We start from the raw sequence: 20870 nt of genomic DNA on the forward strand, positions 1-20870 counted from the left end.
TTATCGGCCTCGGGTGTCACCCATGAAGGGTGTTATGAGGTTCGAAAAGAAGGGCAAGCTGAGCCGAGGTTTATCGGCCTATTTGAGGTGTTGCGGCGTGTTGGGGAGGTTACTTATGAGCTTGCCTTGCCTCCCAGTCTAGTAGGAGTTCATCCAGTATTCCATGTTTCTATGCTTCAAAAGTATCACGGCGATCCGTCTCACGTGTTGGATTTCAGCTCATTCTAGTTGGACAAGGATTTATCTTATGTTGAGGAGCCGGTGGCGATCTTGGATAGGTAGGTTCGAAAGATGTGGTCGAAGAATATTGCTTCTGTAAAGGTTCAGTGGAGGGGTCAGCTTGTCGAGGAGGTGACTTGGGAGATCGAGCATGATATGCGCAACAGTTATCCTCATCTTTTCACCACTTCAAGTATGTCACTATACTCATTCGAGGATGAACGTTTGGTTAAGAGGCAGAGCCAGACTTTTCTGGTATTTTTGTTGCAGACTTTTCTGGCCTCTCAAATGCAGATTTTCTGGTATTTTTGTTGCAGACTTTTCTACATCGCGTTCGCGAGAGAGGTCTCGCGATCGCGTAAGGCATTTGAGAGGCCAGCTAAAGTTGTTCTTCGCATTTGCGAAGATGGGGACTCTTTCTCTAAGGTTTGAGGATTAGTGCATTGTGAATGCGAGAAGGACGTCGCGTTCGCGTAGAGGAAGTGGAGCAGCTGGGAACCCAAAGGATTTGTTCTACGCGTTTGCGTAGCGGGTGTCGCATTCGCGAAGCATCAAGAAGTGAAAGGTAGGCATTCGTGAGAGGTCCCTCGCGTTCGAGAAGGAGGAATTTTGGTCAGTGGGATTTTGTTATATGCGAACGCGAGGGTGTGGTCGTGTTTGCGAAGAAGGTTTTGCCTAGGCTGAATATAAGATTTCAAAAACGAGGGTTTGGCCATTTTTATCAAAACTTGAGTTTGAGAGCTCGAATTTGGGCGAGATTTTGAGGGATTTTCAAAGACATCAATTGGGCAACGACTCTTCACTTGATTTTGGTTATATCCCACTAATCTATCACTAATTCCATCTTCTAATTTCGCATTTGGGTGGAAACTTTTGGAAAAATAGGAAGAAGTTCTTCAACTAAGATTTTGGATTTTGATTGAGATTTTGATATCGGATTTGGATAATTTTGGTACGAGTGAACTCGTGAATGAATGGGCTTTCGGGTTTTATGACTTTTGTCGGATTTCGAGACGTGGGCCCAGGGCCGATTTTTTACCAATTTCGGAATTTGGCTTGTAATTTCATATTTTTCTTGTGGAATTGATTCCTTTAGTCCATATTGATTTTATTGTACTGCTTGTGGCTAGATTCGAGACGTTCAGAGGCTGATTCGCGAGGCAAAGGCATATCGCGAGGTAAGTACCGGTCTTAAATCTAGTCCTGAGGGTATGAAACCCCGGATTTTGGTATGATGTGATTATTTTGGAGGTGACGCACATGCTAGGTGACAGGCATGTGGGCGTGCACCGTGGGGATTGTGACTTTGTCCGTCCCATAAGACTGTAAAGTCGAATAGCTTATTGTTAATTACATGTTCCCTCCGTCTTCTAGAAATTTGTTTGCCATTCATTTTAGAAACCATGCTTAGGCCATATGATATCACTGTGGGACCCGCAACGGTCGGGTACTTGTTTAATTAGCTGCTATTTGCTGTCTTGTACTCAGTCACAGTTTTACTTGCGTGTCATATCTCTGTTTCCTCTTGTTTTCTTGTTGATACTTGTTACCATCTCTTTTGGGCTGATTTGTATGATTTCTGAGAGCCCGAGAGGTGGGAGAGGTTAGTGACTGAGATAGGGCCTCAGTGCCGAGATGTGAGCTATGTGAGGTATATGGATCGGGTTGCATGTCGCAACGAGCCTGAGGGCTGAATGTATATGGATCGGGTTGCACGCCGCAATGAGCCTTATGGCTATTTAATGATTGTGGATCGGGTTACACTCCGCAACGAACTTTATGACTACTTATATGATTGGATCGGGCTTCACGCCGTAGCGATATAGTGATTGGGCTGAAGGAGCCCCTCCGGAGTCTGTACACCCCCAGCGAGCGCAAGTACCTATTGAGTGTGATTATTGAGGGCTGAGAGCCGAGTGCTGAGCTATTGAGAGCTTGAGTTATAGTTACCTTGGGAGGTTGCATTTGTTTTCTTTGTTGCTGCACTTAGCTGAATTATGTCATTGTTCTGAACTTCTAGAAAATATTGTATCCGGTTTATCTGAACGTAGTAAATGTACAACTGACTGAACTTATATTTGCCGGAATTGAATCATGTCTACTTTCATTGCTGAAATTTCTGAACTGAATGGTAATTGTATAGCTCATCACTAATTCTCAGCTCCTTATTTATTTTTGTTACTTACTGAGTTGGTTGTACGCATGCTACACCCTACACTTCATGTGCAGATCCAGGTGTATCCGGTCACAGAGGACATTGATCTCGTGCGTGGTTGAGTATCGAAGATTCACGAGGTAGCTGCCGACGTTCGCAGTCCTTGTCTCTCCTTTCTTGTTATCTTTCTTTTCTGTATTGGCATTTAGACACAGACTCTTGTGGACGCTGTTTCTTAGATTGGTTGTTTAGATGCTCATGAATTGGTGACACCCCGATGTATGAGGCTATTTTTCCGCATTGTATTTTGAGTTTAACTCCTGTCTTTATGAAAACTCTGTCATATCAAGCTTTTGGTTTATTTTTGTGAAACAATTGATGTATTTTGAAAACTCGGCTTGCCTAGTACCAGCTCAGGCGCCACCTGCTCCTGAGCTGCAGCAACTGGTGGTGCTGCTCAAACTGTTGTACGAGCTATGCCTCGACCTCTACCTCGGCCCCGGCCTCTACCACGACCCAAGCCTGTCACGGCCCTAACTGGTGGCACTGGTGGAGGACCGTCTGTTCCGATAGTATGTATCCTCACCATCTGTGAGAGAATAGAATAACAGAAATTTAGTTTCTTGAATCAACAAATTCGCACGACATAATACAAGAAAGTGAAATTTTCCTAAGGGTTTGGCAGCCTCTCGAAGACTAGTACAGACGTCTCCGTACCGACCCACAAGACTCTACTAAACTTGCTCATGACTCGTGAGACCTATGTAACCTAGGCTCTGATACCAACTTGTCACGACCTAAAATCTCACATGTCGTGATAGCGTCTAATCTCAATACTAGGCAAGCCGGCAATCTCAATAAACTACCACATCTTTTAAGTTTGAAAACATAATATTTAAATTCAGCGGAAGAAATATCAAGAATAAAAATATAAAATACTCCCAAAACCCGGTGTCACTAAGTACATGAGCATATAAATGAATACAAAGTCGGACTGATAAAACACTGTCTGAAAGTATAGAACAGTACAATAACTGAAAGAAAGAGAGTCAAGGTCAGCGACTCCAGGAAGCTAACTTGATAGTCTCCAACTGATAGCACTCTGAGATCTAATAGTCGCCGTGTCCGAAAGCACCTGGATTTGCAAACGAGGTGCAACGTGTAGTATGAGTACAACCAACTCAATAAGTAACAAGACTAACTTCTGGGCTGAAAGTAGTGACGAGCTCCGCAGGTACAGTCCAATATAGAGATAACAGTACAGAAATGTAGGCAGGCTTTCAAGTTCAACAGTTAAGCTCAGTACAAGTAAGATAGATCAATACTACATGATATGAGGAATATAACATCTCAGTGGAAAACCTTGTGTACTCACGATCACAAATCATTCGGTCACTTGGTACTGTTTCTGTCCAATCCAACCCATGGATATTTCATCCCGTATATATATATATATATATTGACAGTCAGTCACTCAATACCGTATAAGGCAAATCCAGCACTGGGGTAATTTATTCTCAAATGTAAATGGTTCGGACAAGATCCATATCTAGGGAAATTCATCACAAATATAATTAATTAAGGCAAGTCCATGCCCTCGGAAGTCCACCCCGTATATAAATCATCTACGCTCACTGTGGGGGGAGGAGGATGTAGACTCCAGAGGGGCTCCTTTAGCCCAAGCGTGATATAAAGCCGTTATGGCCTGTTGCAGGCCGGCAACCTCGATCCATATAATGATAAAGCCTATAAGGCCTGCTGCAGGCGGGCAACCCCGTTCCATATAATAATAATATATATAAAGCCGATATTGCCTGCTGCATGCGGGCAGCCCCGATCCCATAAATATTCTCACATTTATGAACATGACTTAGAATGAAATATGCATTTTAAAATAATTAAATTCAACAGCAACACGACCCTATGGGTCCCAAAATATAGGCACATAGCCTAAACATGATCTTTCATTCGAGTCTCAGCTCAATTTCCTAAGACGTGGAGAATATTTGGATAATAACATGATTCTTTAATCGGAAAAGGGCCAAAAATGCCCTTGAACTATTTGAAATAGCTCAAAAATATCCTCCGTTTGTTTTTGGTACCAAAAATATCCTTGCCGTCTATATTTTGGACCACAAATGCCCTTAAACCGTTAGTCTTGTCATTGAAGGTGACATGGCAGTCGAACTAGGTTAGATTTTCTTACATGGCCATCCACCTAAGCAATCCAGCATGGCAAAATTATTTTTTCGGAAAAAATATTTTTTCAAATTTTTTTATTAAAATACAAAATCAACACTTATTCCGAAAAAAGTAAAAAAATTCCGGAAAAATATTTATTTCTGAATTTTTTATTAAAATATAATATCAACACTTATTCCGAAAAAAGTAAAAAAATTTTAACTTCTACATTCGATGCCGAAACCTATCAATTCAATTCCGATTGACCTCAAATTTTGCACACAAGTCATAAATGACATAACAGAGTTATGAAACTTTCATAACTGGATTCCGACTCCGATATCAAAAAGTCAACTCTCCGGTCAAACTTCCAAACTTAAATTTCTATTTTAGCCATTTCAAGCCTAATTTAACTACGGACTTCCAAATAATTTTTTCGGACACGCTCCTAAGTCTAAAATTGCCATACGGAGCTATTAGAATCATCAAAACGTTATTCCGGGGTTGTTTACACATGGATCGACATCTAACCAACCTTTTCAACTTAAATTTTTAACTTTGGAACTAAGTGTTCCCATTCATTTCAATACCTCACCGGATCCGAATCAATTACCCCGACAAGTCATACAACAACTATAAAGCATAAATTGAGCAGTGGAGAAAATAAATATCTTGACCAAGAAAGAGTGGTGTTAAGTCTCTCTAGTTCCCCCTAAAAAATCAATGCCTCAAAGAGTTGGCAAAGCATGAGCCGACAAGAGAAAATGGAGTGCTTAAGGAAAGATGAACTTGTTCTATCATAGCATATCCAACCTTAGTCCAAAAGCATTCATTGCATTCCGAAAAAGCCCTACATGATTTCAATTCGAGTGAACTTACATTAGTGGTGATTTAAGTGAGGGGCAAGCCTATGGTACTTAAAACCGTAGACATTCTTTTGAGAGAGATGAGCGAACCTATCACAAATCTTTGAATTGAGTGCTATATTCTTAAGTGAGATATACAAACAGAGAGTAGAGGGGGATGAGTTTGGGATCCACAATGACCTACGTGAAAGAACGAGCTTCCTTGATGAATAGAGTCAACTCTTGATGCTCAAGTGTCACATTAGAACTATTTGTGCTTAAACGTTCAACCCATTGCCTTGTTGATAATTCATAAGTGTTGTGGGTGATTGTTGGTCCCAAGTGATGTGTGATTGATGCATCTTTGATTAGTTGGAATAGCTCTTAACTTGTGGAGGTGGGAATTACCTTATTTTCTTGAGGACAAGAAAAAGCTTAAGTTTGGGGGAGTTGATAAGTGGCGATTTTGACTACTTATTAGCACCTTTTTGCTTTCGTTTTAGTCCAAAAGCGCTTAATTATGATCCCGTAAATTGATGAAATATGCTTAATTGTAGGAATATTGGAAGATGAGCTCCCAAGATGAAATGCAACTCAAGAAGGAATGATCTGAACTCAAGGACAAAAACAGGCATAAAAGCTCCGAAGTGCGGAGCGTAGATTATCATCTGCGGCCGTAGGATGTCAAGAAACGCCCATCAGAGAAGTGTGAAAAGTGCGGTCCGCACATAATATGTGCGGCCGCAGAAACTGGGTGAGAGCAAAAGTTCAGAGAACCTGCATCTCAAGTTCAACAAAAGTGCAGACCGCACAATTATTGTGCGGCCATAGAAGAACAGCTAAGTGGCCGCAGTCACATTTGTGGGGACCACAGAAGAGCAAGGTGCGGTCGCAGACACATTTGTGCGGACCGCATAAAGAGAGAAGTGCAGCCACGGTTCAGAATTATGCGGCCGCAGGTTTTCCAATCCTGTCAGGCTGAAGCAAAGTGCGGACCGCACATGGAATTATGTGGCTGCAAAACCTCCGAAAGGGCATTTTTGTCCGAAAATTCCAGCCCTATATAAATAGAAGAGTTTCACTTTTTAGGTCAAGTTTTGACATCAGCCGCTACAGTAGACGGTTTCTTTTACTCTTTTTAGTAGTTTTTGCTATTTTGAGCTTTTTGAATATTGATTTCACCATTTTAATTACCAATATGGGTTTAATTATCATTTCTTCTTCTATTTCTTCTATCTTAAGCATGAGTAGCTAGATTTTCACTGGGGTTGTGACCCAACCCTAGAGTGTAATCTTAATGGATGTTCAATTTATTGCTTGTTTATGATTGGGTATTTATTATTTAGCCTTGTTCTTGTTCTTGCTTTTAATTGTAGAATTAATGGTTGAAAATATTAGTTCATGCCTATTTGACTTGGTCTCTACTTGAGAAAGAGAGACTTAGTCTAGGAAAACGTAGCTAACAAGAAATAGGGTAAATTGAGAGATTTATAGTCTCAATTAATGGGTTGAACCTAGAGATAGTAAAACTCGACTTGAGCTTTGTATCAGCCGTTTTGTTTAATACCCATTTGGACTTGAGAAAGCCAAATTGGGAAAAATTACTCTCTGACCGAGAGGTATTGAGTGGGTACTCGAGTGTTGATAGCTATAATACACTCCGACCAATAAAACAAGCTTTAAAGTTTATAACCCGTTAGGCAAACACCTAGGTGAAGGTCATAGCCCTAGGCCTTTTACATCATTTGAAAAACAACAACAAAAACACTTTGCTAGTTTCAATTCTTAGTTTGTAAATTTAGTTTAAATTACACCTAGAAACATCCTAAGTTTGTGGAAGTGCAATTTGAGATATTTCAATCTCATACACTATAATATATATACCCCTAAGTCCGTTCATATCTCCCTGTGGAAAATCGACCCTGACTCCTTGTTGGGTATTACTATTGCATCGACCATTTCATAACCCTAAATAGAGGTGTGTCTTGGATGAGATCAGCATCTCAAATCGAACTTAGTGAACTTATGAACTTTTAACTTCTACAACTCACACCGAATCATATCAAATCAACCTGGAATGAAGTCAAAATTTGCATTCAAGTTTTAAATGACACAACAGATCTGTACCAACTTCCGGAATCAAAATTCGGGCCTGATATCAACAAAGTCAACTCCCGGTCAAACCTCTCAACTTTCCAAACCTTCAACTTCCCAATTTTTGCCAAAATGCATCAAATCAACCTACGTACCTCCAAATCCAAATCCGGACACATTCCTAAGTCCAAAATTACCATACAAAGCCATTGAAATCATCAAAATACCATTTCGGAGTCGTCTTCACAAAAGTTAAACTCCGGTCAACTTTTTTTACTTAAACTTCTAAAATAAGATTTGTTCTTCCAAATCAATCCTAAATCATCCAAAAAACTGATCTCGATCACAGCGCAAATAATAATACATAACATGAAGCTCCTCGAGATCGTAAGCCAACGAACGGGATGCTAATTCTCAAAATGACCGGTCGGGTCGTTGCACTTGAATAACTCCATACAATTGTGTTGATGTTATCTCCAATACCAATTCACTCTTGGTTCTAAGTACACTCGTAATAATTGTGGTACAATGCCTCACCAAGGTTTTTTTCTCTTTCTTCTCTCTACTGATTACACAGTAAACTACACTTAGATTACAATGTTTGTTTATAGTAGAACAAAGAGCATAAAGTTGGTTTGATCAAAGTATATCTTTCTTCCTTGATAATCTGCAATATATACTTGAATTTTGGCTTGACTGATTTCAGCAGATTGTTGAGAGATTTGCGATCCCAAGGGAATTGATCCTTGGAGTTGAATCTGTTGTGATTCATTCCAAGAATAAGTGCAGAGCTTCTTTATTTGGTTCATGACTACCGGTCTTTCCTTCTTGTAAGATAATCTCATTGTGTAAGTGGTCCTTAGATTGTTCCTTGATCTAAGGAATTGATTGCCTTGCTTTGCGACACATATCTTCAGCAATCTGAGCAGGCACAATTTTAGCAGTTTAGATCTCCTCAAATCTCGGTCCTTCCTTCTTTATATTCTGTCATCCTGGTTGTCGTATATTTTACAAATTTCTTTATTCTTGGGTCTTCCTTTCTTGCTTTTGTTGATAGATCTTTGTATTCTTCCTTTCTTTTATTGTTTCCTTTCTTGTCTTCTTTCGTACATCATTGATAGACTTGCTCGCATCCTTCTTTGCATCTTGAGTGATCCTACAAACAACAATATGTTATTTTTCATCATTAAAATTTAGATCTAACAATCTCCCCCTTTTTGATGATAACAAATAACATATATAAAAATAGTTTACTTCCCTGTTTAGCCGACTCTCTTCTTATTGTAGTCGACTCCTCATTGGCTTGGCATCATGGGGTAGTTGACTCCCCTCAACAGGACAGTCATGAGGATGTGTATACTTGCTGAATTCTCGTAGCAGTCGACTCCTCCTCAACAAGACAGTCATAAATAATTGCTACCTGTATTGTAAACTCATTTCTCCCCCTTTTGGCATCAACAAAAAGGATTATAACATTATGTAAACATAAAGAAGCACTGCAAGCAAAAATATTTGAAGCAAACTAAGCAAACCTAAGTGTAGTGATAGGCATGCAGAGATAGTGAGTGTCCTACACAAACATCCAAAGACTGGTAAAGCAGTCCAAAATAGCAAAAAAAAAATAATAGAAAGAAAATATTATCTTAAATATCCACCCATTTTTAACTAACTACGTAGAAAAAGTGATAGTATTGTAGATAGCCTCCTTCAAATGATCAAAGCTAGCATTCACTATAACAGGTACCCCATCGATCCCGTAACGACCCGAAAGGTCGTTTTGAGCTCTAGCATATCATTTGGTTATTTGAGGCCTTGGGTAGATTCACTTCATGTATTATGACTTGTACGCGTAGTCGGAATTCAATTTTAGGAAGTTCAAAGTTGATTCGGATGGAAATTCTTATTTTGGAGGCTTTAAGTTGGAAGAGTTGACTAAGGGTTGACTTTTGAGTGAACGATCCCAGAATCAGGATTTGAAGGTTCAATAATGTTCAGATTTTACTACCTGGTGCAGAAGGTTGTGGGAGTATATCCCATGAGAAGATCATATAAGTGGGATGTGTTAGTCATTCGATTGTTAGAGATTTAAAACAGGTATGGATATTTTGGTATTGTCGCCAATGACAGAGGTTATGACTGAGAGGCACTCTATTTCTTTTGGTTGTGGACTGTGGGAGTTTGTTCCGGATTTGACGGTTGCTCTTCTGTGTCATTAATAGGGTCATTGTGGATCCTTTAAAAGTTATTGGCCCAATATGGGATGATCGGAATCAACTTGAGGTCCACTATTAGAACTAAGGTGAATTGTATGCTCTACATCAGGTCAGATGTGTTCATTCAGCATAGCACTGCTTATGGAGGAGTCTTCGGGTGTTGGATGATATTCCTGTCGTCAGCTATTCTCTGTAATACTCTATTATGCCATGTGGGTTGTGAGACGGCTTGATTATTCGTACATGTGTTGTGATCTCGTGTAACTTGTGGTGTTATATGAGCAAGATGGCTCTCGAGATGCAGGTCATTTATTGCACCTTGGTCGTGCTTGAGTTTTTGGTAGCGCATAGTGCTAGTCATCTCCCCAAGGTTGCATTCATGCACTTGGCGTGCTTGTGTTCGATATTCGAGCATTTCATAAGTGTAAGCATTACGGCTTGATGGGTGTTTACTTATTGATTGTTGTGTGGATCGGGTGGCACGCTGCCACAGGTATATTGTTTGGATCGGGTGGCACGCTGCCACGGGTATGTTGTGTGGATCGGGTTGCGCGCTGCAACGATGTTATATTCAAATTAGGTTGCATGCCGTAACAGTGTCATAGTTGCATCGGGTTGTACGCCGCAACTATGAGGTGTTAAGTACGGTTCCTTATACTTATTGAGTACCTTATTTTCCATCTCTGAGCTAGAGCTATAACTTCGGTTTGGCCATTTTATTCATTACGCGGACTAGATAGTTCTTTTTAAAAGTTCATTTTTCCCTATAGGACATATTCGAGTTGTATCTTGTTGGCGCTTTGATGGCGTTGTATGAGATTTTAGACGGTGTTTGAGGTGGCCTATTACTCGAGCAGTTTGTACTGGGTGAGACGAAGTTATTAGACCTGAGATCAGTGCAATCGAATTTATGTAGGGTAAGAGGAAATATCATTATTCAGTTCAAAATGAGGTAACGGTTTTTGTCAGGTGGAGGGACCCCATGATTTATTGATTTGGCAGGTGGTAATGAGTTTCTACGCATCTTTTTCATCATGGCAGTATTGCGAGAGTTGGAACAAGGCTTATATGTGTTATGAGGTGTATTGCGGGCATCAGATTTGTGAAATTGCAGCTATTGTGGTCGGAGGATGTTATTATGGGCAAACAACTTATGTGGTGCATGGTGTGGTTTTAGTATATGTGCATGATCATGTTTTGGTACAGTGTGTAGTGATTGATGCGGTGTTTGTATGTTAGAATCGGGTCTCGTGTAGAATTTCGGATGTTGTAATTTGGTTCTAAGGCTTGTTAGCTAAGGTTATAGGGAGGATCTTCAGTCTGGCTCGAGCTAGTGTTCTCACATGGGTTGCGGTGGCACGGGGTAGGTGCACGAGGTGTTAAACATTGATTTTGGACAACTCCGGAACGGTTCTTGGCACATGCGAGGACGAATGCATGTTTAAGTAGTGGGGAATGTAACGACCTGACCGGTCATTTTGAGCTCTAGCGCATCGTTTGGCAGTTTGAGACCTTGGGTAGCTTCACTTCATGTATTATGACTTGTACGCTTAGCCGGAATTGAATTTCGAGAAGTTCGGAGTTGATTCAGATGGAAATTCTCATTTCGGATGCTTTAAGTTGGAAGAGTTGACTAATGGTTGAGTTTTCATTAAACAATCTTGGAATCAGGATTTGAAGGTTTCAATAGGTTCGTATGATGATTTCGGACTTAGGCTTAGGTTTGGATTGAGTATCAGGTTTCCTGGGAGCCTTTCAACGCTTATTATGAAAAATCGGCATTTTGAAAGTTTTAAGAATTTCATAGGTTTGGTTTGAAGTGGGTTTTTATGTTATTGATGTCTGTTTGGAATTTCGAGCCTCGAAATAGGTTCGTATTGTGATTTATGACTTGTGCGTAAAGTTTGGCGTCATTCCAGAATGTTTAAGTATGAATCGGATGCGTTCATCGAATTTTGAATGTTTGAAAGTTGAAAGAAGGTTTCGATCATTGATTCATAGTTTTGATATTGTTTGGTGTGATTTGAGGTCTCGAGAAGGTTCATGTTATATTTTGGGACTGGTTGGTGTGATTGGATGGGGTCCTGAGGGCCTCGGGTGTGATTCGAAGTGGTTGCAGACCATTTTCCTTGTTTTGCAACTGCTGGTCCTAGTGTGTGGTTTTGTTCTTCGCGAACGCGAAGGGTCTCACGCGTTTGCGAAGTAGGATTTTGGGCTGCTGGGATTTTTCTCATCGCTAACGTGACACAAGGGTCGCAAACGCGGAAGAGAATCTGGGGCAACCTACGCGAACGCGACATGAATGCCGCGAATGCGAAGAGGGAAAAGGAGTTGGGGGCCTGGAGGTGTTAAGCCTTCATGAACGCGGCTGAGTGACCGCGAACGCGAAGCATTAGGATCTGGAGGCATCGCGAATGCAACGTGGGTGATGCGAACGCGAAGAAGAACTTTGGGTCAGTGGATTTTTGGCCTTCGTGATCGCGAAGGTACTTTCGCGATCGCGAAGAGGAAGGGCCTGGGTAGACTTCAATTTATTTCGGGATTTTGGTCATTTCTCTCTTGCTTGGACGATTTTTGGGGCGATTTGGAGGAGCCATTTTCATCATCAATCTTGAGGTAAGAGATTTCTTCACATTGTGAGTTAAATACATGATTTATATATGGATTTAAACATGGAAATTAGTAGAAATTTGTGGGATTTAGGTAGAAAACCTAGAATTTGGTATTTTTGGATTTTGAGCACGAAATTGGGCATGGAATTTGGAATAAATCATATATTTGAGTTTGTGGCATCATGGGTAAAGTTCATCTTTGAAAACTTTCGAAATCCGGGCACGTGGGCCCGAGAGTTGACTTTGTTGACTTTTCGAGCGAAATTGAGATTATGAGTTGATTAATTTTGAGTATTAGAGTGTATTTTTAATGGTTTGCAAATTGTTTGACTAGTTTTGGATCGATGGACTTTGGTTTGAGGTGTTAGAGAGGCGCGGGAGCCGGTTATGGAACTTTGGAGCGAGGTAAGTTTCATGTCTAACGTTGTGAGGGGGAAACTACTCCCTAGGTAATGTAATTGATATGTGTTACTAGTTGTGGGTGCTACGTACGCACGAGGTAACGAGAGTCCGTACGTAGCTAAATCATGTTTATGTCTAGGTAGACATAGGACTTTATCATGTAATATTTGAATTATTTGAACTCATTCTGCTAGCTTAATTAATTGAATTTATAATTGAAATTGATTTACAAACACACACACACACACACACACACACACATATATATATATATATATATATATATATATATATATATATATATATATATATATATATATATATATATATATATATATATATATATATATATATATATATTATAGCCGAGCCCTATCACCTTAAGTTGTTGGCAAGTTAATTGAGAAGCGGTAAAGGTTATATTCACTTTATGCTCATGTACTGTATTGTAAGCATGTGTCTCGTAATTCGATAAGTTCATTCCTTTCTTGTGGAACGGGCTGAACGCCTTGGAAGTATAATAGATGCATCTATGGTTCGTGCCGGTCGATCCTCGGCAGTATACACATTATTTTGGATCGGCTCGTACGACCACGACATAATCGTGCATTATATCGCTAGCAGTCCGAATATTCACGAGATTATCCTTCCACTGATGCCTGGCATTTTGTATAGTATTCCTTATTCATTTGATACTGACACTTGTTATTTTCCGAGCTGTTGAGATATGATACGAGATTGAGAAGTTTATATCGTTAAAATAAATTTTGAAAGATTATGTTGGTTACCGTTTTGTCCCACTATTATTGTTGTGCTTCATATCTGTTTAGGATTTAGCATACTGTTTTATTGGACCTCTAGTAAGTGTCGATGTCGATCCCTCGTCACTACTTCTCCAGGGTTAGGCTAGATACTTACTGGGTACGGGTTGATTTACGTACACATGCTACACGTCTGTACTAAATGTGCTGGATCTGACAGGTTTATTAGGTAGTCATCTCGGCGCGTAGGCGCAGCTGCTGAGGAGACTTATGGTGAGCTGGATTTCAGGCTACGTATCGCACTCCACAGAGTCTCTGTCATACTATTTACTTTATCCTGTCTTATTTACATTCCAGACAGATGTTGTATTATTGTTGTACCCCTTAGTAAATGCTCATGCACTTGTTACACCGGGTTTTGGGATATTCTAGTTGATGCTCGCGGATTCTCATATTTTTATCACCTTTTATTTTTATGCATTACTAATTATGTATGTACCAATGATTTTAAAGGTGTAAATTTCCTTACTTAATAAAAATTTATGATTTCAAAAGTAATAAAATGAACAATTAATGTGATTGTTCACCGTTGGCTTACCTAACGGCGACGTTGGGCTCCATCATGGCCTATAATGGGTTTTGGGTCATGACAGATCCTATCATGCACCTCCTTGAAAGCTTTGACTGCTTTCTCTGCTAACTTAAGAATCTTGACCCTTATCTTTGATACATCCGACCCTATCTCCTTAGAGATGTCATGAATGTTCCCAATGGTTAATGGAGTGGAGACAAGGTCTTTGATGATGGTCAACTTGTTGTCAATAGCAGTCAATTTCTCTACAAAGATATTAACTGATGATATTATGTCAGCTTGTTCATAACAATTTTCTGATGATATTAACTGAAATATATTAATCGTACCAACTTCCATTATATTGTTATGAACTAAACAAGAAAACTCAATAATATAAAAATTAAAGAACTTTGAATTTAATGGGTCATATATCCTCAAAGTATGCGTATGGGACCAAATATACCCACCATATGACATCGTCCAAAAAAAGACATATGAGAGGCGAGAATCTTGTTGCCAAAAGAGACAAAAAAGACTCATCATCTATAATCTTCTTCTTTTTTTGGGTAAGAATTTATTTCTATTTCCTTTCACCTCGATGAGTTTTATATCATGGCTCGATAAGTTTCTACGCATCTCGTTTATCATGGCAGTATTGCGAGAGTTGGAACAAAGCTTATATGTGTTATGAGGTGTATTGCAGGCATCAGATTTGTGAAATTGTAGCTATTGTGGTCGGAGGATGTTATTATGGGCAAACGACTTATGTGGTGCATGGTGTGATTTTAGTATATGTGCATGATCATGTTTTGGTACAGTGTGTAGTAATTGATGCAGTGTTTATATGTTAGAATCGGGTCTCGTGTAGAATTTCGGATGTTGTAATTTGGTTCTAAGGCTTGTTAGCTAAGGTTATAGGGAGGATCTTCAGTCTGGCTCGAGCTAGTGTTCTCACATGGGTTGCGGTGGCACGGGGTAGGTGCACGAGGTGTTAAACATTGATTTTGGACAACTCCGGAACGGTTCTTGGCACATGCGAGGACGAACGCATGTTTAAGTAGGGGGGAATGTAACGACCTGACCGGTCATTTTGAGCTCTAGCGCATCGTTTGGCAGTTTGAGACCTTGGGTAGCTTCACTTCATGTATTATGACTTGTATGCTTAGCCGGAATTGAATTTCGGGAAGTTCGGAGTTGATTCGGATGGAAATTCTCATTTCGGATGCTTTAAGTTGGAAGAGTTGACTAATTATTGAGTTTTCATTAAACAATCTTGGAATCAGGATTTGAAGGTTTCAATAGGTTCGTATGATGATTTCGGACTTAGACTTAGGTTTGGATTGAGTATCGGGTTTCCCGGGAGCCTTTCAGCGCTTATTATGAAAAATCGGCATTTTGAAAGTTTTAAGAATTTCATAGGTTTGGTTTGAAGTGGGTTTTTATGTTATTGATGTCTGTTTGGAATTTCGAGCCTTGGAATAGGTTCGTATTGTGATTTATGACTTGTGCGTAACGTTTGGCGTCATTCCAGAATGTTTAAGTATGAATCAGATGCGTTCGTCGAAGTTTGAATGTTTGAAAGTTGAAAGAAGGTTTCGATCGTTGATTCATAGTTTTGATATTGTTTGGTGTGATTTGAGGTCTTGAGAAGGTTCATGTTATATTTTGGGACTGGTTGGTGTGATTGGATGGGGTCCTGAGGGCCTCGGGTGTGATTCGAAGTGGTTTCAGACCATTTTCCTTGTTTTGCAACTGTTGGTCCTAGTGTGTGGTTTTGTTCTTCGCGAACGCGAAGGGTTTCACGCGTTTGCGAAGTAGGATTTTGGGCTGCTGGGATTTTTCTCATTGCTAACGTGGCACAAGGGTCACAAACGCAGAAGAGAATCTGGGGCAACCTACGCGAACACGACATGAATGCCGCGAACGCGAAGAAGGAAGAGGAGTTGGGGGCCTGGAGGTGTTAAGCCTTCACGAACACGAAGCATTAGGATCTGGAGGCATCGCGAATCTGACGTGGGTGATGCGAACGCGAAGAAGAACTTTGGGTCAGTGGATTTTTGGCCTTCGTGATCGCAAATGTACTTCCGCGATCGCGAAGGGGAAGGGCCTGGGTAGACTTCAATTTATTTCGGGATTTTGGTCATTTTTCTCTTGCTTGGGCGATTTTTGGGGCGATTTGGAGGAGCCATTTTCATCATCAATCTTGAGGTAAGAGATTTCTTCACATTGTGAGTTAAATACATGATTTATATATGGATTTAAATATGAAAATTAGTAGAAATTTATGGGATTTAGGTAGAAAACCTAGAATTTGATATTTTTGGATTTTGAGCACGAAATTGGGCATGGAATTTGGAATAAATCATATATTTGAGTTTGTGGCATCATGGGTAAAGTTCATCTTCGAACACTTTAAGAATCCGGGCACGTGGGCCCGAGAGTTGACTTTGTTGACTTTTCGAGCGAAATAGAGAATTGTTATGAGTTGATTAATTATGAGTATTAGAGTGTATTTTTAATAGTTTGCACATTGTTTGACTAGTTTTGGATCGATGGACTTTGGTTTGAGGTGTTAGAGAGGCGCGGGAGCTGGTTATGGAACTTCGGAGCGAGGTAAGTTTCATGTCTAACCTTATGAGGGGAAACTACTCCCTAGGTGATGTAATTGATATGTGTTACTAGTTGTGGGTGCTACGTACGCACGAGGTAACAAGAGTCCGTACTTAGCTAAATCATATTTATGTCCGCGTAGACATAGGACTTTATCATGTAATATTTGAATTATTTGAACTCATTCTGCTAGCTTAATTAATTGAATTTATAATTGAAATTGATTTACAAACACACACACACACACACACACACACACACACACACACACACACACACACACACATATATATATATATATATATATATATATATATATATATATATATATATATATATATATCACCTTAAGTTGTTGGCAAGTTAATTGAGAAGCGGTAAAGGTTATATTCACTTTATGCTCATGTACTGTATTGTAAGCATGTGTCTCGTAATTCGATAAGTTCATTCCTTTCTTGTGGAACGGGCTGAACGCCTTGGAAGTATAATAGATGTATCTATGGTTCGTGCCGGTTGATCCTCGGCAGTATGCACATTATTTTGGATCGGCTCGTACGACCACGACATAATCGTGCATTATATCGCTAGCAGTCCGAATATTCACGAGATTATCCTTCCACTGATGCCTGGCATTTTGTATAGTATTCCTTATTCATTTGATACTGACACTTGTTATTTTCCAAGCTGTTGAGATATGATACGAGATTGAGAAGTTTATATCGTTAAAATAAATTTTGAAAGATTATGTTGGTTACCGTTTTGTCCCACTATTAGTGTTGTGCTTCATATCTATTTAGGATTTAGCATACTGTTTTATTGGACCTCTAATAAGTGTCGATGTCGATCCCTCGTCACTACTTCTCCGGGGTTAGGCTAGATACTTACTGGGTACGGGTTGATTTACGTACTCATGCTACACGTCTGCACTAAATGTGCAGGATCTGACAGGTTCATTCGGTGGTCATCTCGGCGCGTAGGCGCAGCTGCTGAGGAGACTTATGGTGAGCTGCATTTCAGGCTACGTATCGCACTCCACAGAGTCTCCGTCATACTATTTACTTTATCCTGTCTTATTTACATTCCAGAGAGATGTTGTATTATTGTTGTACCCCTTAGTAAATGCTCATGCACTTGTTACACCGGGTTTTGAGATATTCTAGTTGATGCTCACGGATTCTCATATTTTTATCACCTTTTATTTTTATGCATTACTAATTATGTATGTACCAATGATTTTAAAGGTGTAAATTTCCTTACTTAATAAAAAATTATGATTTCGAAAATAATAAAATGAACAATTAATGTGATAGTTCACCGTTGGCTTAGCTAACGGCGACGTTGGGCTCCATCACGGCCTATAATGGATTTTGGGTCGTGACAGATCCTATCATGCACCTCCTTGAAAGCTTTGACTGCTTTCTCTGCTAACTTGAGAATCTTGACCCTTATCTTTGATACATCCGACCCTGTCTCCTTAGAGATGTCATGAATGTTCCCAATGGTTAATGGAGTGGAGACAAGGTCTTTGATGATGGTCAACTTGTTGTCAATAGCAGTCAATTTCTCTACAAAGATATTAACTGATGATATTATGTCAGCTTGTTCATAGCAATTTTCTGATGATATTAGCTGAAATATATTAACCGTACCAACTTCCATTATATTGTTATGAACTAAACAGGAAAACTCAATAATATAAAAATTAAAGAACTTTAAATTTAATGGGTCATATATCCTCAAAGTATGCGTATAGGACCAAATATACCCACCATATGAGATCGTCCAAAAAAAGACATATGAGAGGCGAGAATCTTGTTGCCAAAAGAGACGAAAAAGACTCATCATCTATAATCTTCTTCTTTTTTTGGGTAAGAATTTACTTCTATTTCCTTGTTAAAAATTTCATTATATACTAGATAATTCAGTACTTTGGACATAACTTTAATTTAATTCTTTAATTTAATTTAATTCTTTCCAGCAGAAAATTGGACAGAACTTTTTGTTGATTACATAGGAAAAATAAAGAAAGAGAGAACAGGCTTGGGGTGTGTTTGGTACGAAGGAAAATATTTTCTTCGAAAAATATTTTCTTGAAAAATAAGTGATTTTCTTACTTATTTTTTAGTGTTTGATTAGGTAGCAGAATATATTTTTGAAAAATATATAATTTAGCCAAACGCTATGTGAGACGAAATGGGTAAAGGCGGAGAAGGGTGGTAGGTCAGGATCTAGGGACTGAAGTGACGGTGACAGTGTTAGAGAGCGTAGGGGTGGGCGGCCGGGGGCACAGGGGGTGGGGGTTGTTGGTGGGGGGGGGTCCTTCTCAACCTTCCCCCTATTCCCCTACCCCCACCCAACCCCAACCCCTCTCCTCCCGCCCGCCCACCCCTACCCTCTCTAACATTGTCACCGCTACTTCGGCCCCTAGATCCTGACCTACCACCCTTCCCGCCCTTACCCATTTCGTCTCACATAGCGTTTGGCTAAATTATATATTTTTCAAAAATATATTCTGCTATCTAATCATACACTAAAAAATAAGTAAGAAAATCACTTATTTTTCAAAAAAATATTTTTCGAGGAAAACATTTTCCTTCGTAGCAAACACACCCCACGCCTGTTCTCTCTTTCTTTATTTTTCCTATGTAATCAGCAAAAAGTTCTGTCTGGAAAGAATTAAACTAAAGTGAACGGTAGCTTTAAGTACTGAATTATCTAGTATACAATGAAATTTTTAACGAGGTGAAAGGAAATAGAAGTAAATTCTTACCCAAAAAAAGAAGAAGATTATAGATGATGAGTCTTTTTCGTCTCTTTTGGCAACAAGATTCTCGCCTCTTCCAATCTATTTACGGACAGACTTTGGCACAAATACGCCCATACCTTCCAATACTTGCTTTAAATATTTTTTTTTAAAACGATCTCATATAATGGGTATATTTGGTCCCATACATATACTTTGAGGATATATGGTTCATTAAATTTAAAGTTCTTTAATTTTTACATTATTGAGTTATCTTGTTTAGTTCATAGCAATATAATGGTCAGCTTGTTCATAACAATTTTCTGATGATATTGACTGAAATATGTCAAATGTACATGTATCTTAGCTTTATGTCCTTTATATCAATCATATTAAAATTTTAATTCTTAAAATAACTAGCTTTGTGATAATTATTTTATTATTGAATTTGTTGAAAAAAGTAATAACCGACTATGTTCTGCTTAATGACTTATAATGTTCAATCCAAATAGGTATACATCATTACGTTTTATCTAGGATCAAAATTTTTACATTTACTTACACATAAATCGACAATATATAATAGATAAAATTGATTCCTATGGATATTTTTTTTACATATCGAGTTTTCGTAACTTTTTCCCTCGGTGTAGGGGTAAAGCATGCGTACACACTACCCTCCCCAGATCCCACTAGTGAAATTTTACTGGGTCATTGTTATTGAGTTTTTGTAACTTTCAAAAAATATAACTTTTAAATTAAAAATTAACATCTTAAAATTTCAAATAATACTTTAATTTTTTAAGTATTTAAAGAATTTCAAACTTAAATATGTAGTTACAAAATTCTCAGATAAATTCTCAAGTATTATACATGCAACTAACAACAACAATAAAAATTCTATCTAAATCTAAAGAACAAATATTTGATCAAAACTGTATCATGAAATACTCAAGTAAATTCTCATGTAATAAATGTTTTAGGTAAATCCCAAGCAAAATCTCTAGTTAATTTCTCAGGTAATAAATGTTTTAGGTAAATCCCAAGTTATATTACCAAGAACGAATTTCTAGCAAAATTTACAATAATAAAATCCCTATGTAATTCTTTCAAATAAGTAAATCCCAAAGAAAAAGAATTCTAACTAAATTTACATCAACAAAATCTCTAGGTAATTTTTCAGGTAAGAAAATTCCCAGGTTAATTCCCAAGAAAATATTCCCAACTAAATTTGGAGCAACAACATCCCCAGGTAATTCTACGGCTAAAAAAATCACCAAGTAAATCCCCAAGAAAAAAATCTTATTCTGAGGTAATTCCCCAAATAAGCAAATTCCTAGGTAAATCCCCAAGAAAATATTTCCAGCTAAATTTGCATGTAGAGTTACTTAGGGATTTTCCTACATATTAGGATTTTTTTCCATTTTCCTTTATCTCTTTACCTGCGAATTTTCTTACGGA

The 20870-nt window shown here is 38.8% G+C and overlaps 1 pseudogene; it reads right to left on the reverse strand.

Moving 5' to 3' along the window:
• The window catches only part of LOC142167327 (DExH-box ATP-dependent RNA helicase DExH12-like), a 53310-nt pseudogene extending 34985 nt beyond the window's left edge, over positions 1-18325 (reverse strand).
• Positions 18326-20870: the final 2545 nt, after the last annotated feature.

Source organism: Nicotiana tabacum, chromosome 12 (assembly GCF_000715075.1).
Source record: "Nicotiana tabacum cultivar K326 chromosome 12, ASM71507v2, whole genome shotgun sequence".
NCBI classification, from domain to species: domain Eukaryota; kingdom Viridiplantae; phylum Streptophyta; class Magnoliopsida; order Solanales; family Solanaceae; genus Nicotiana; species Nicotiana tabacum.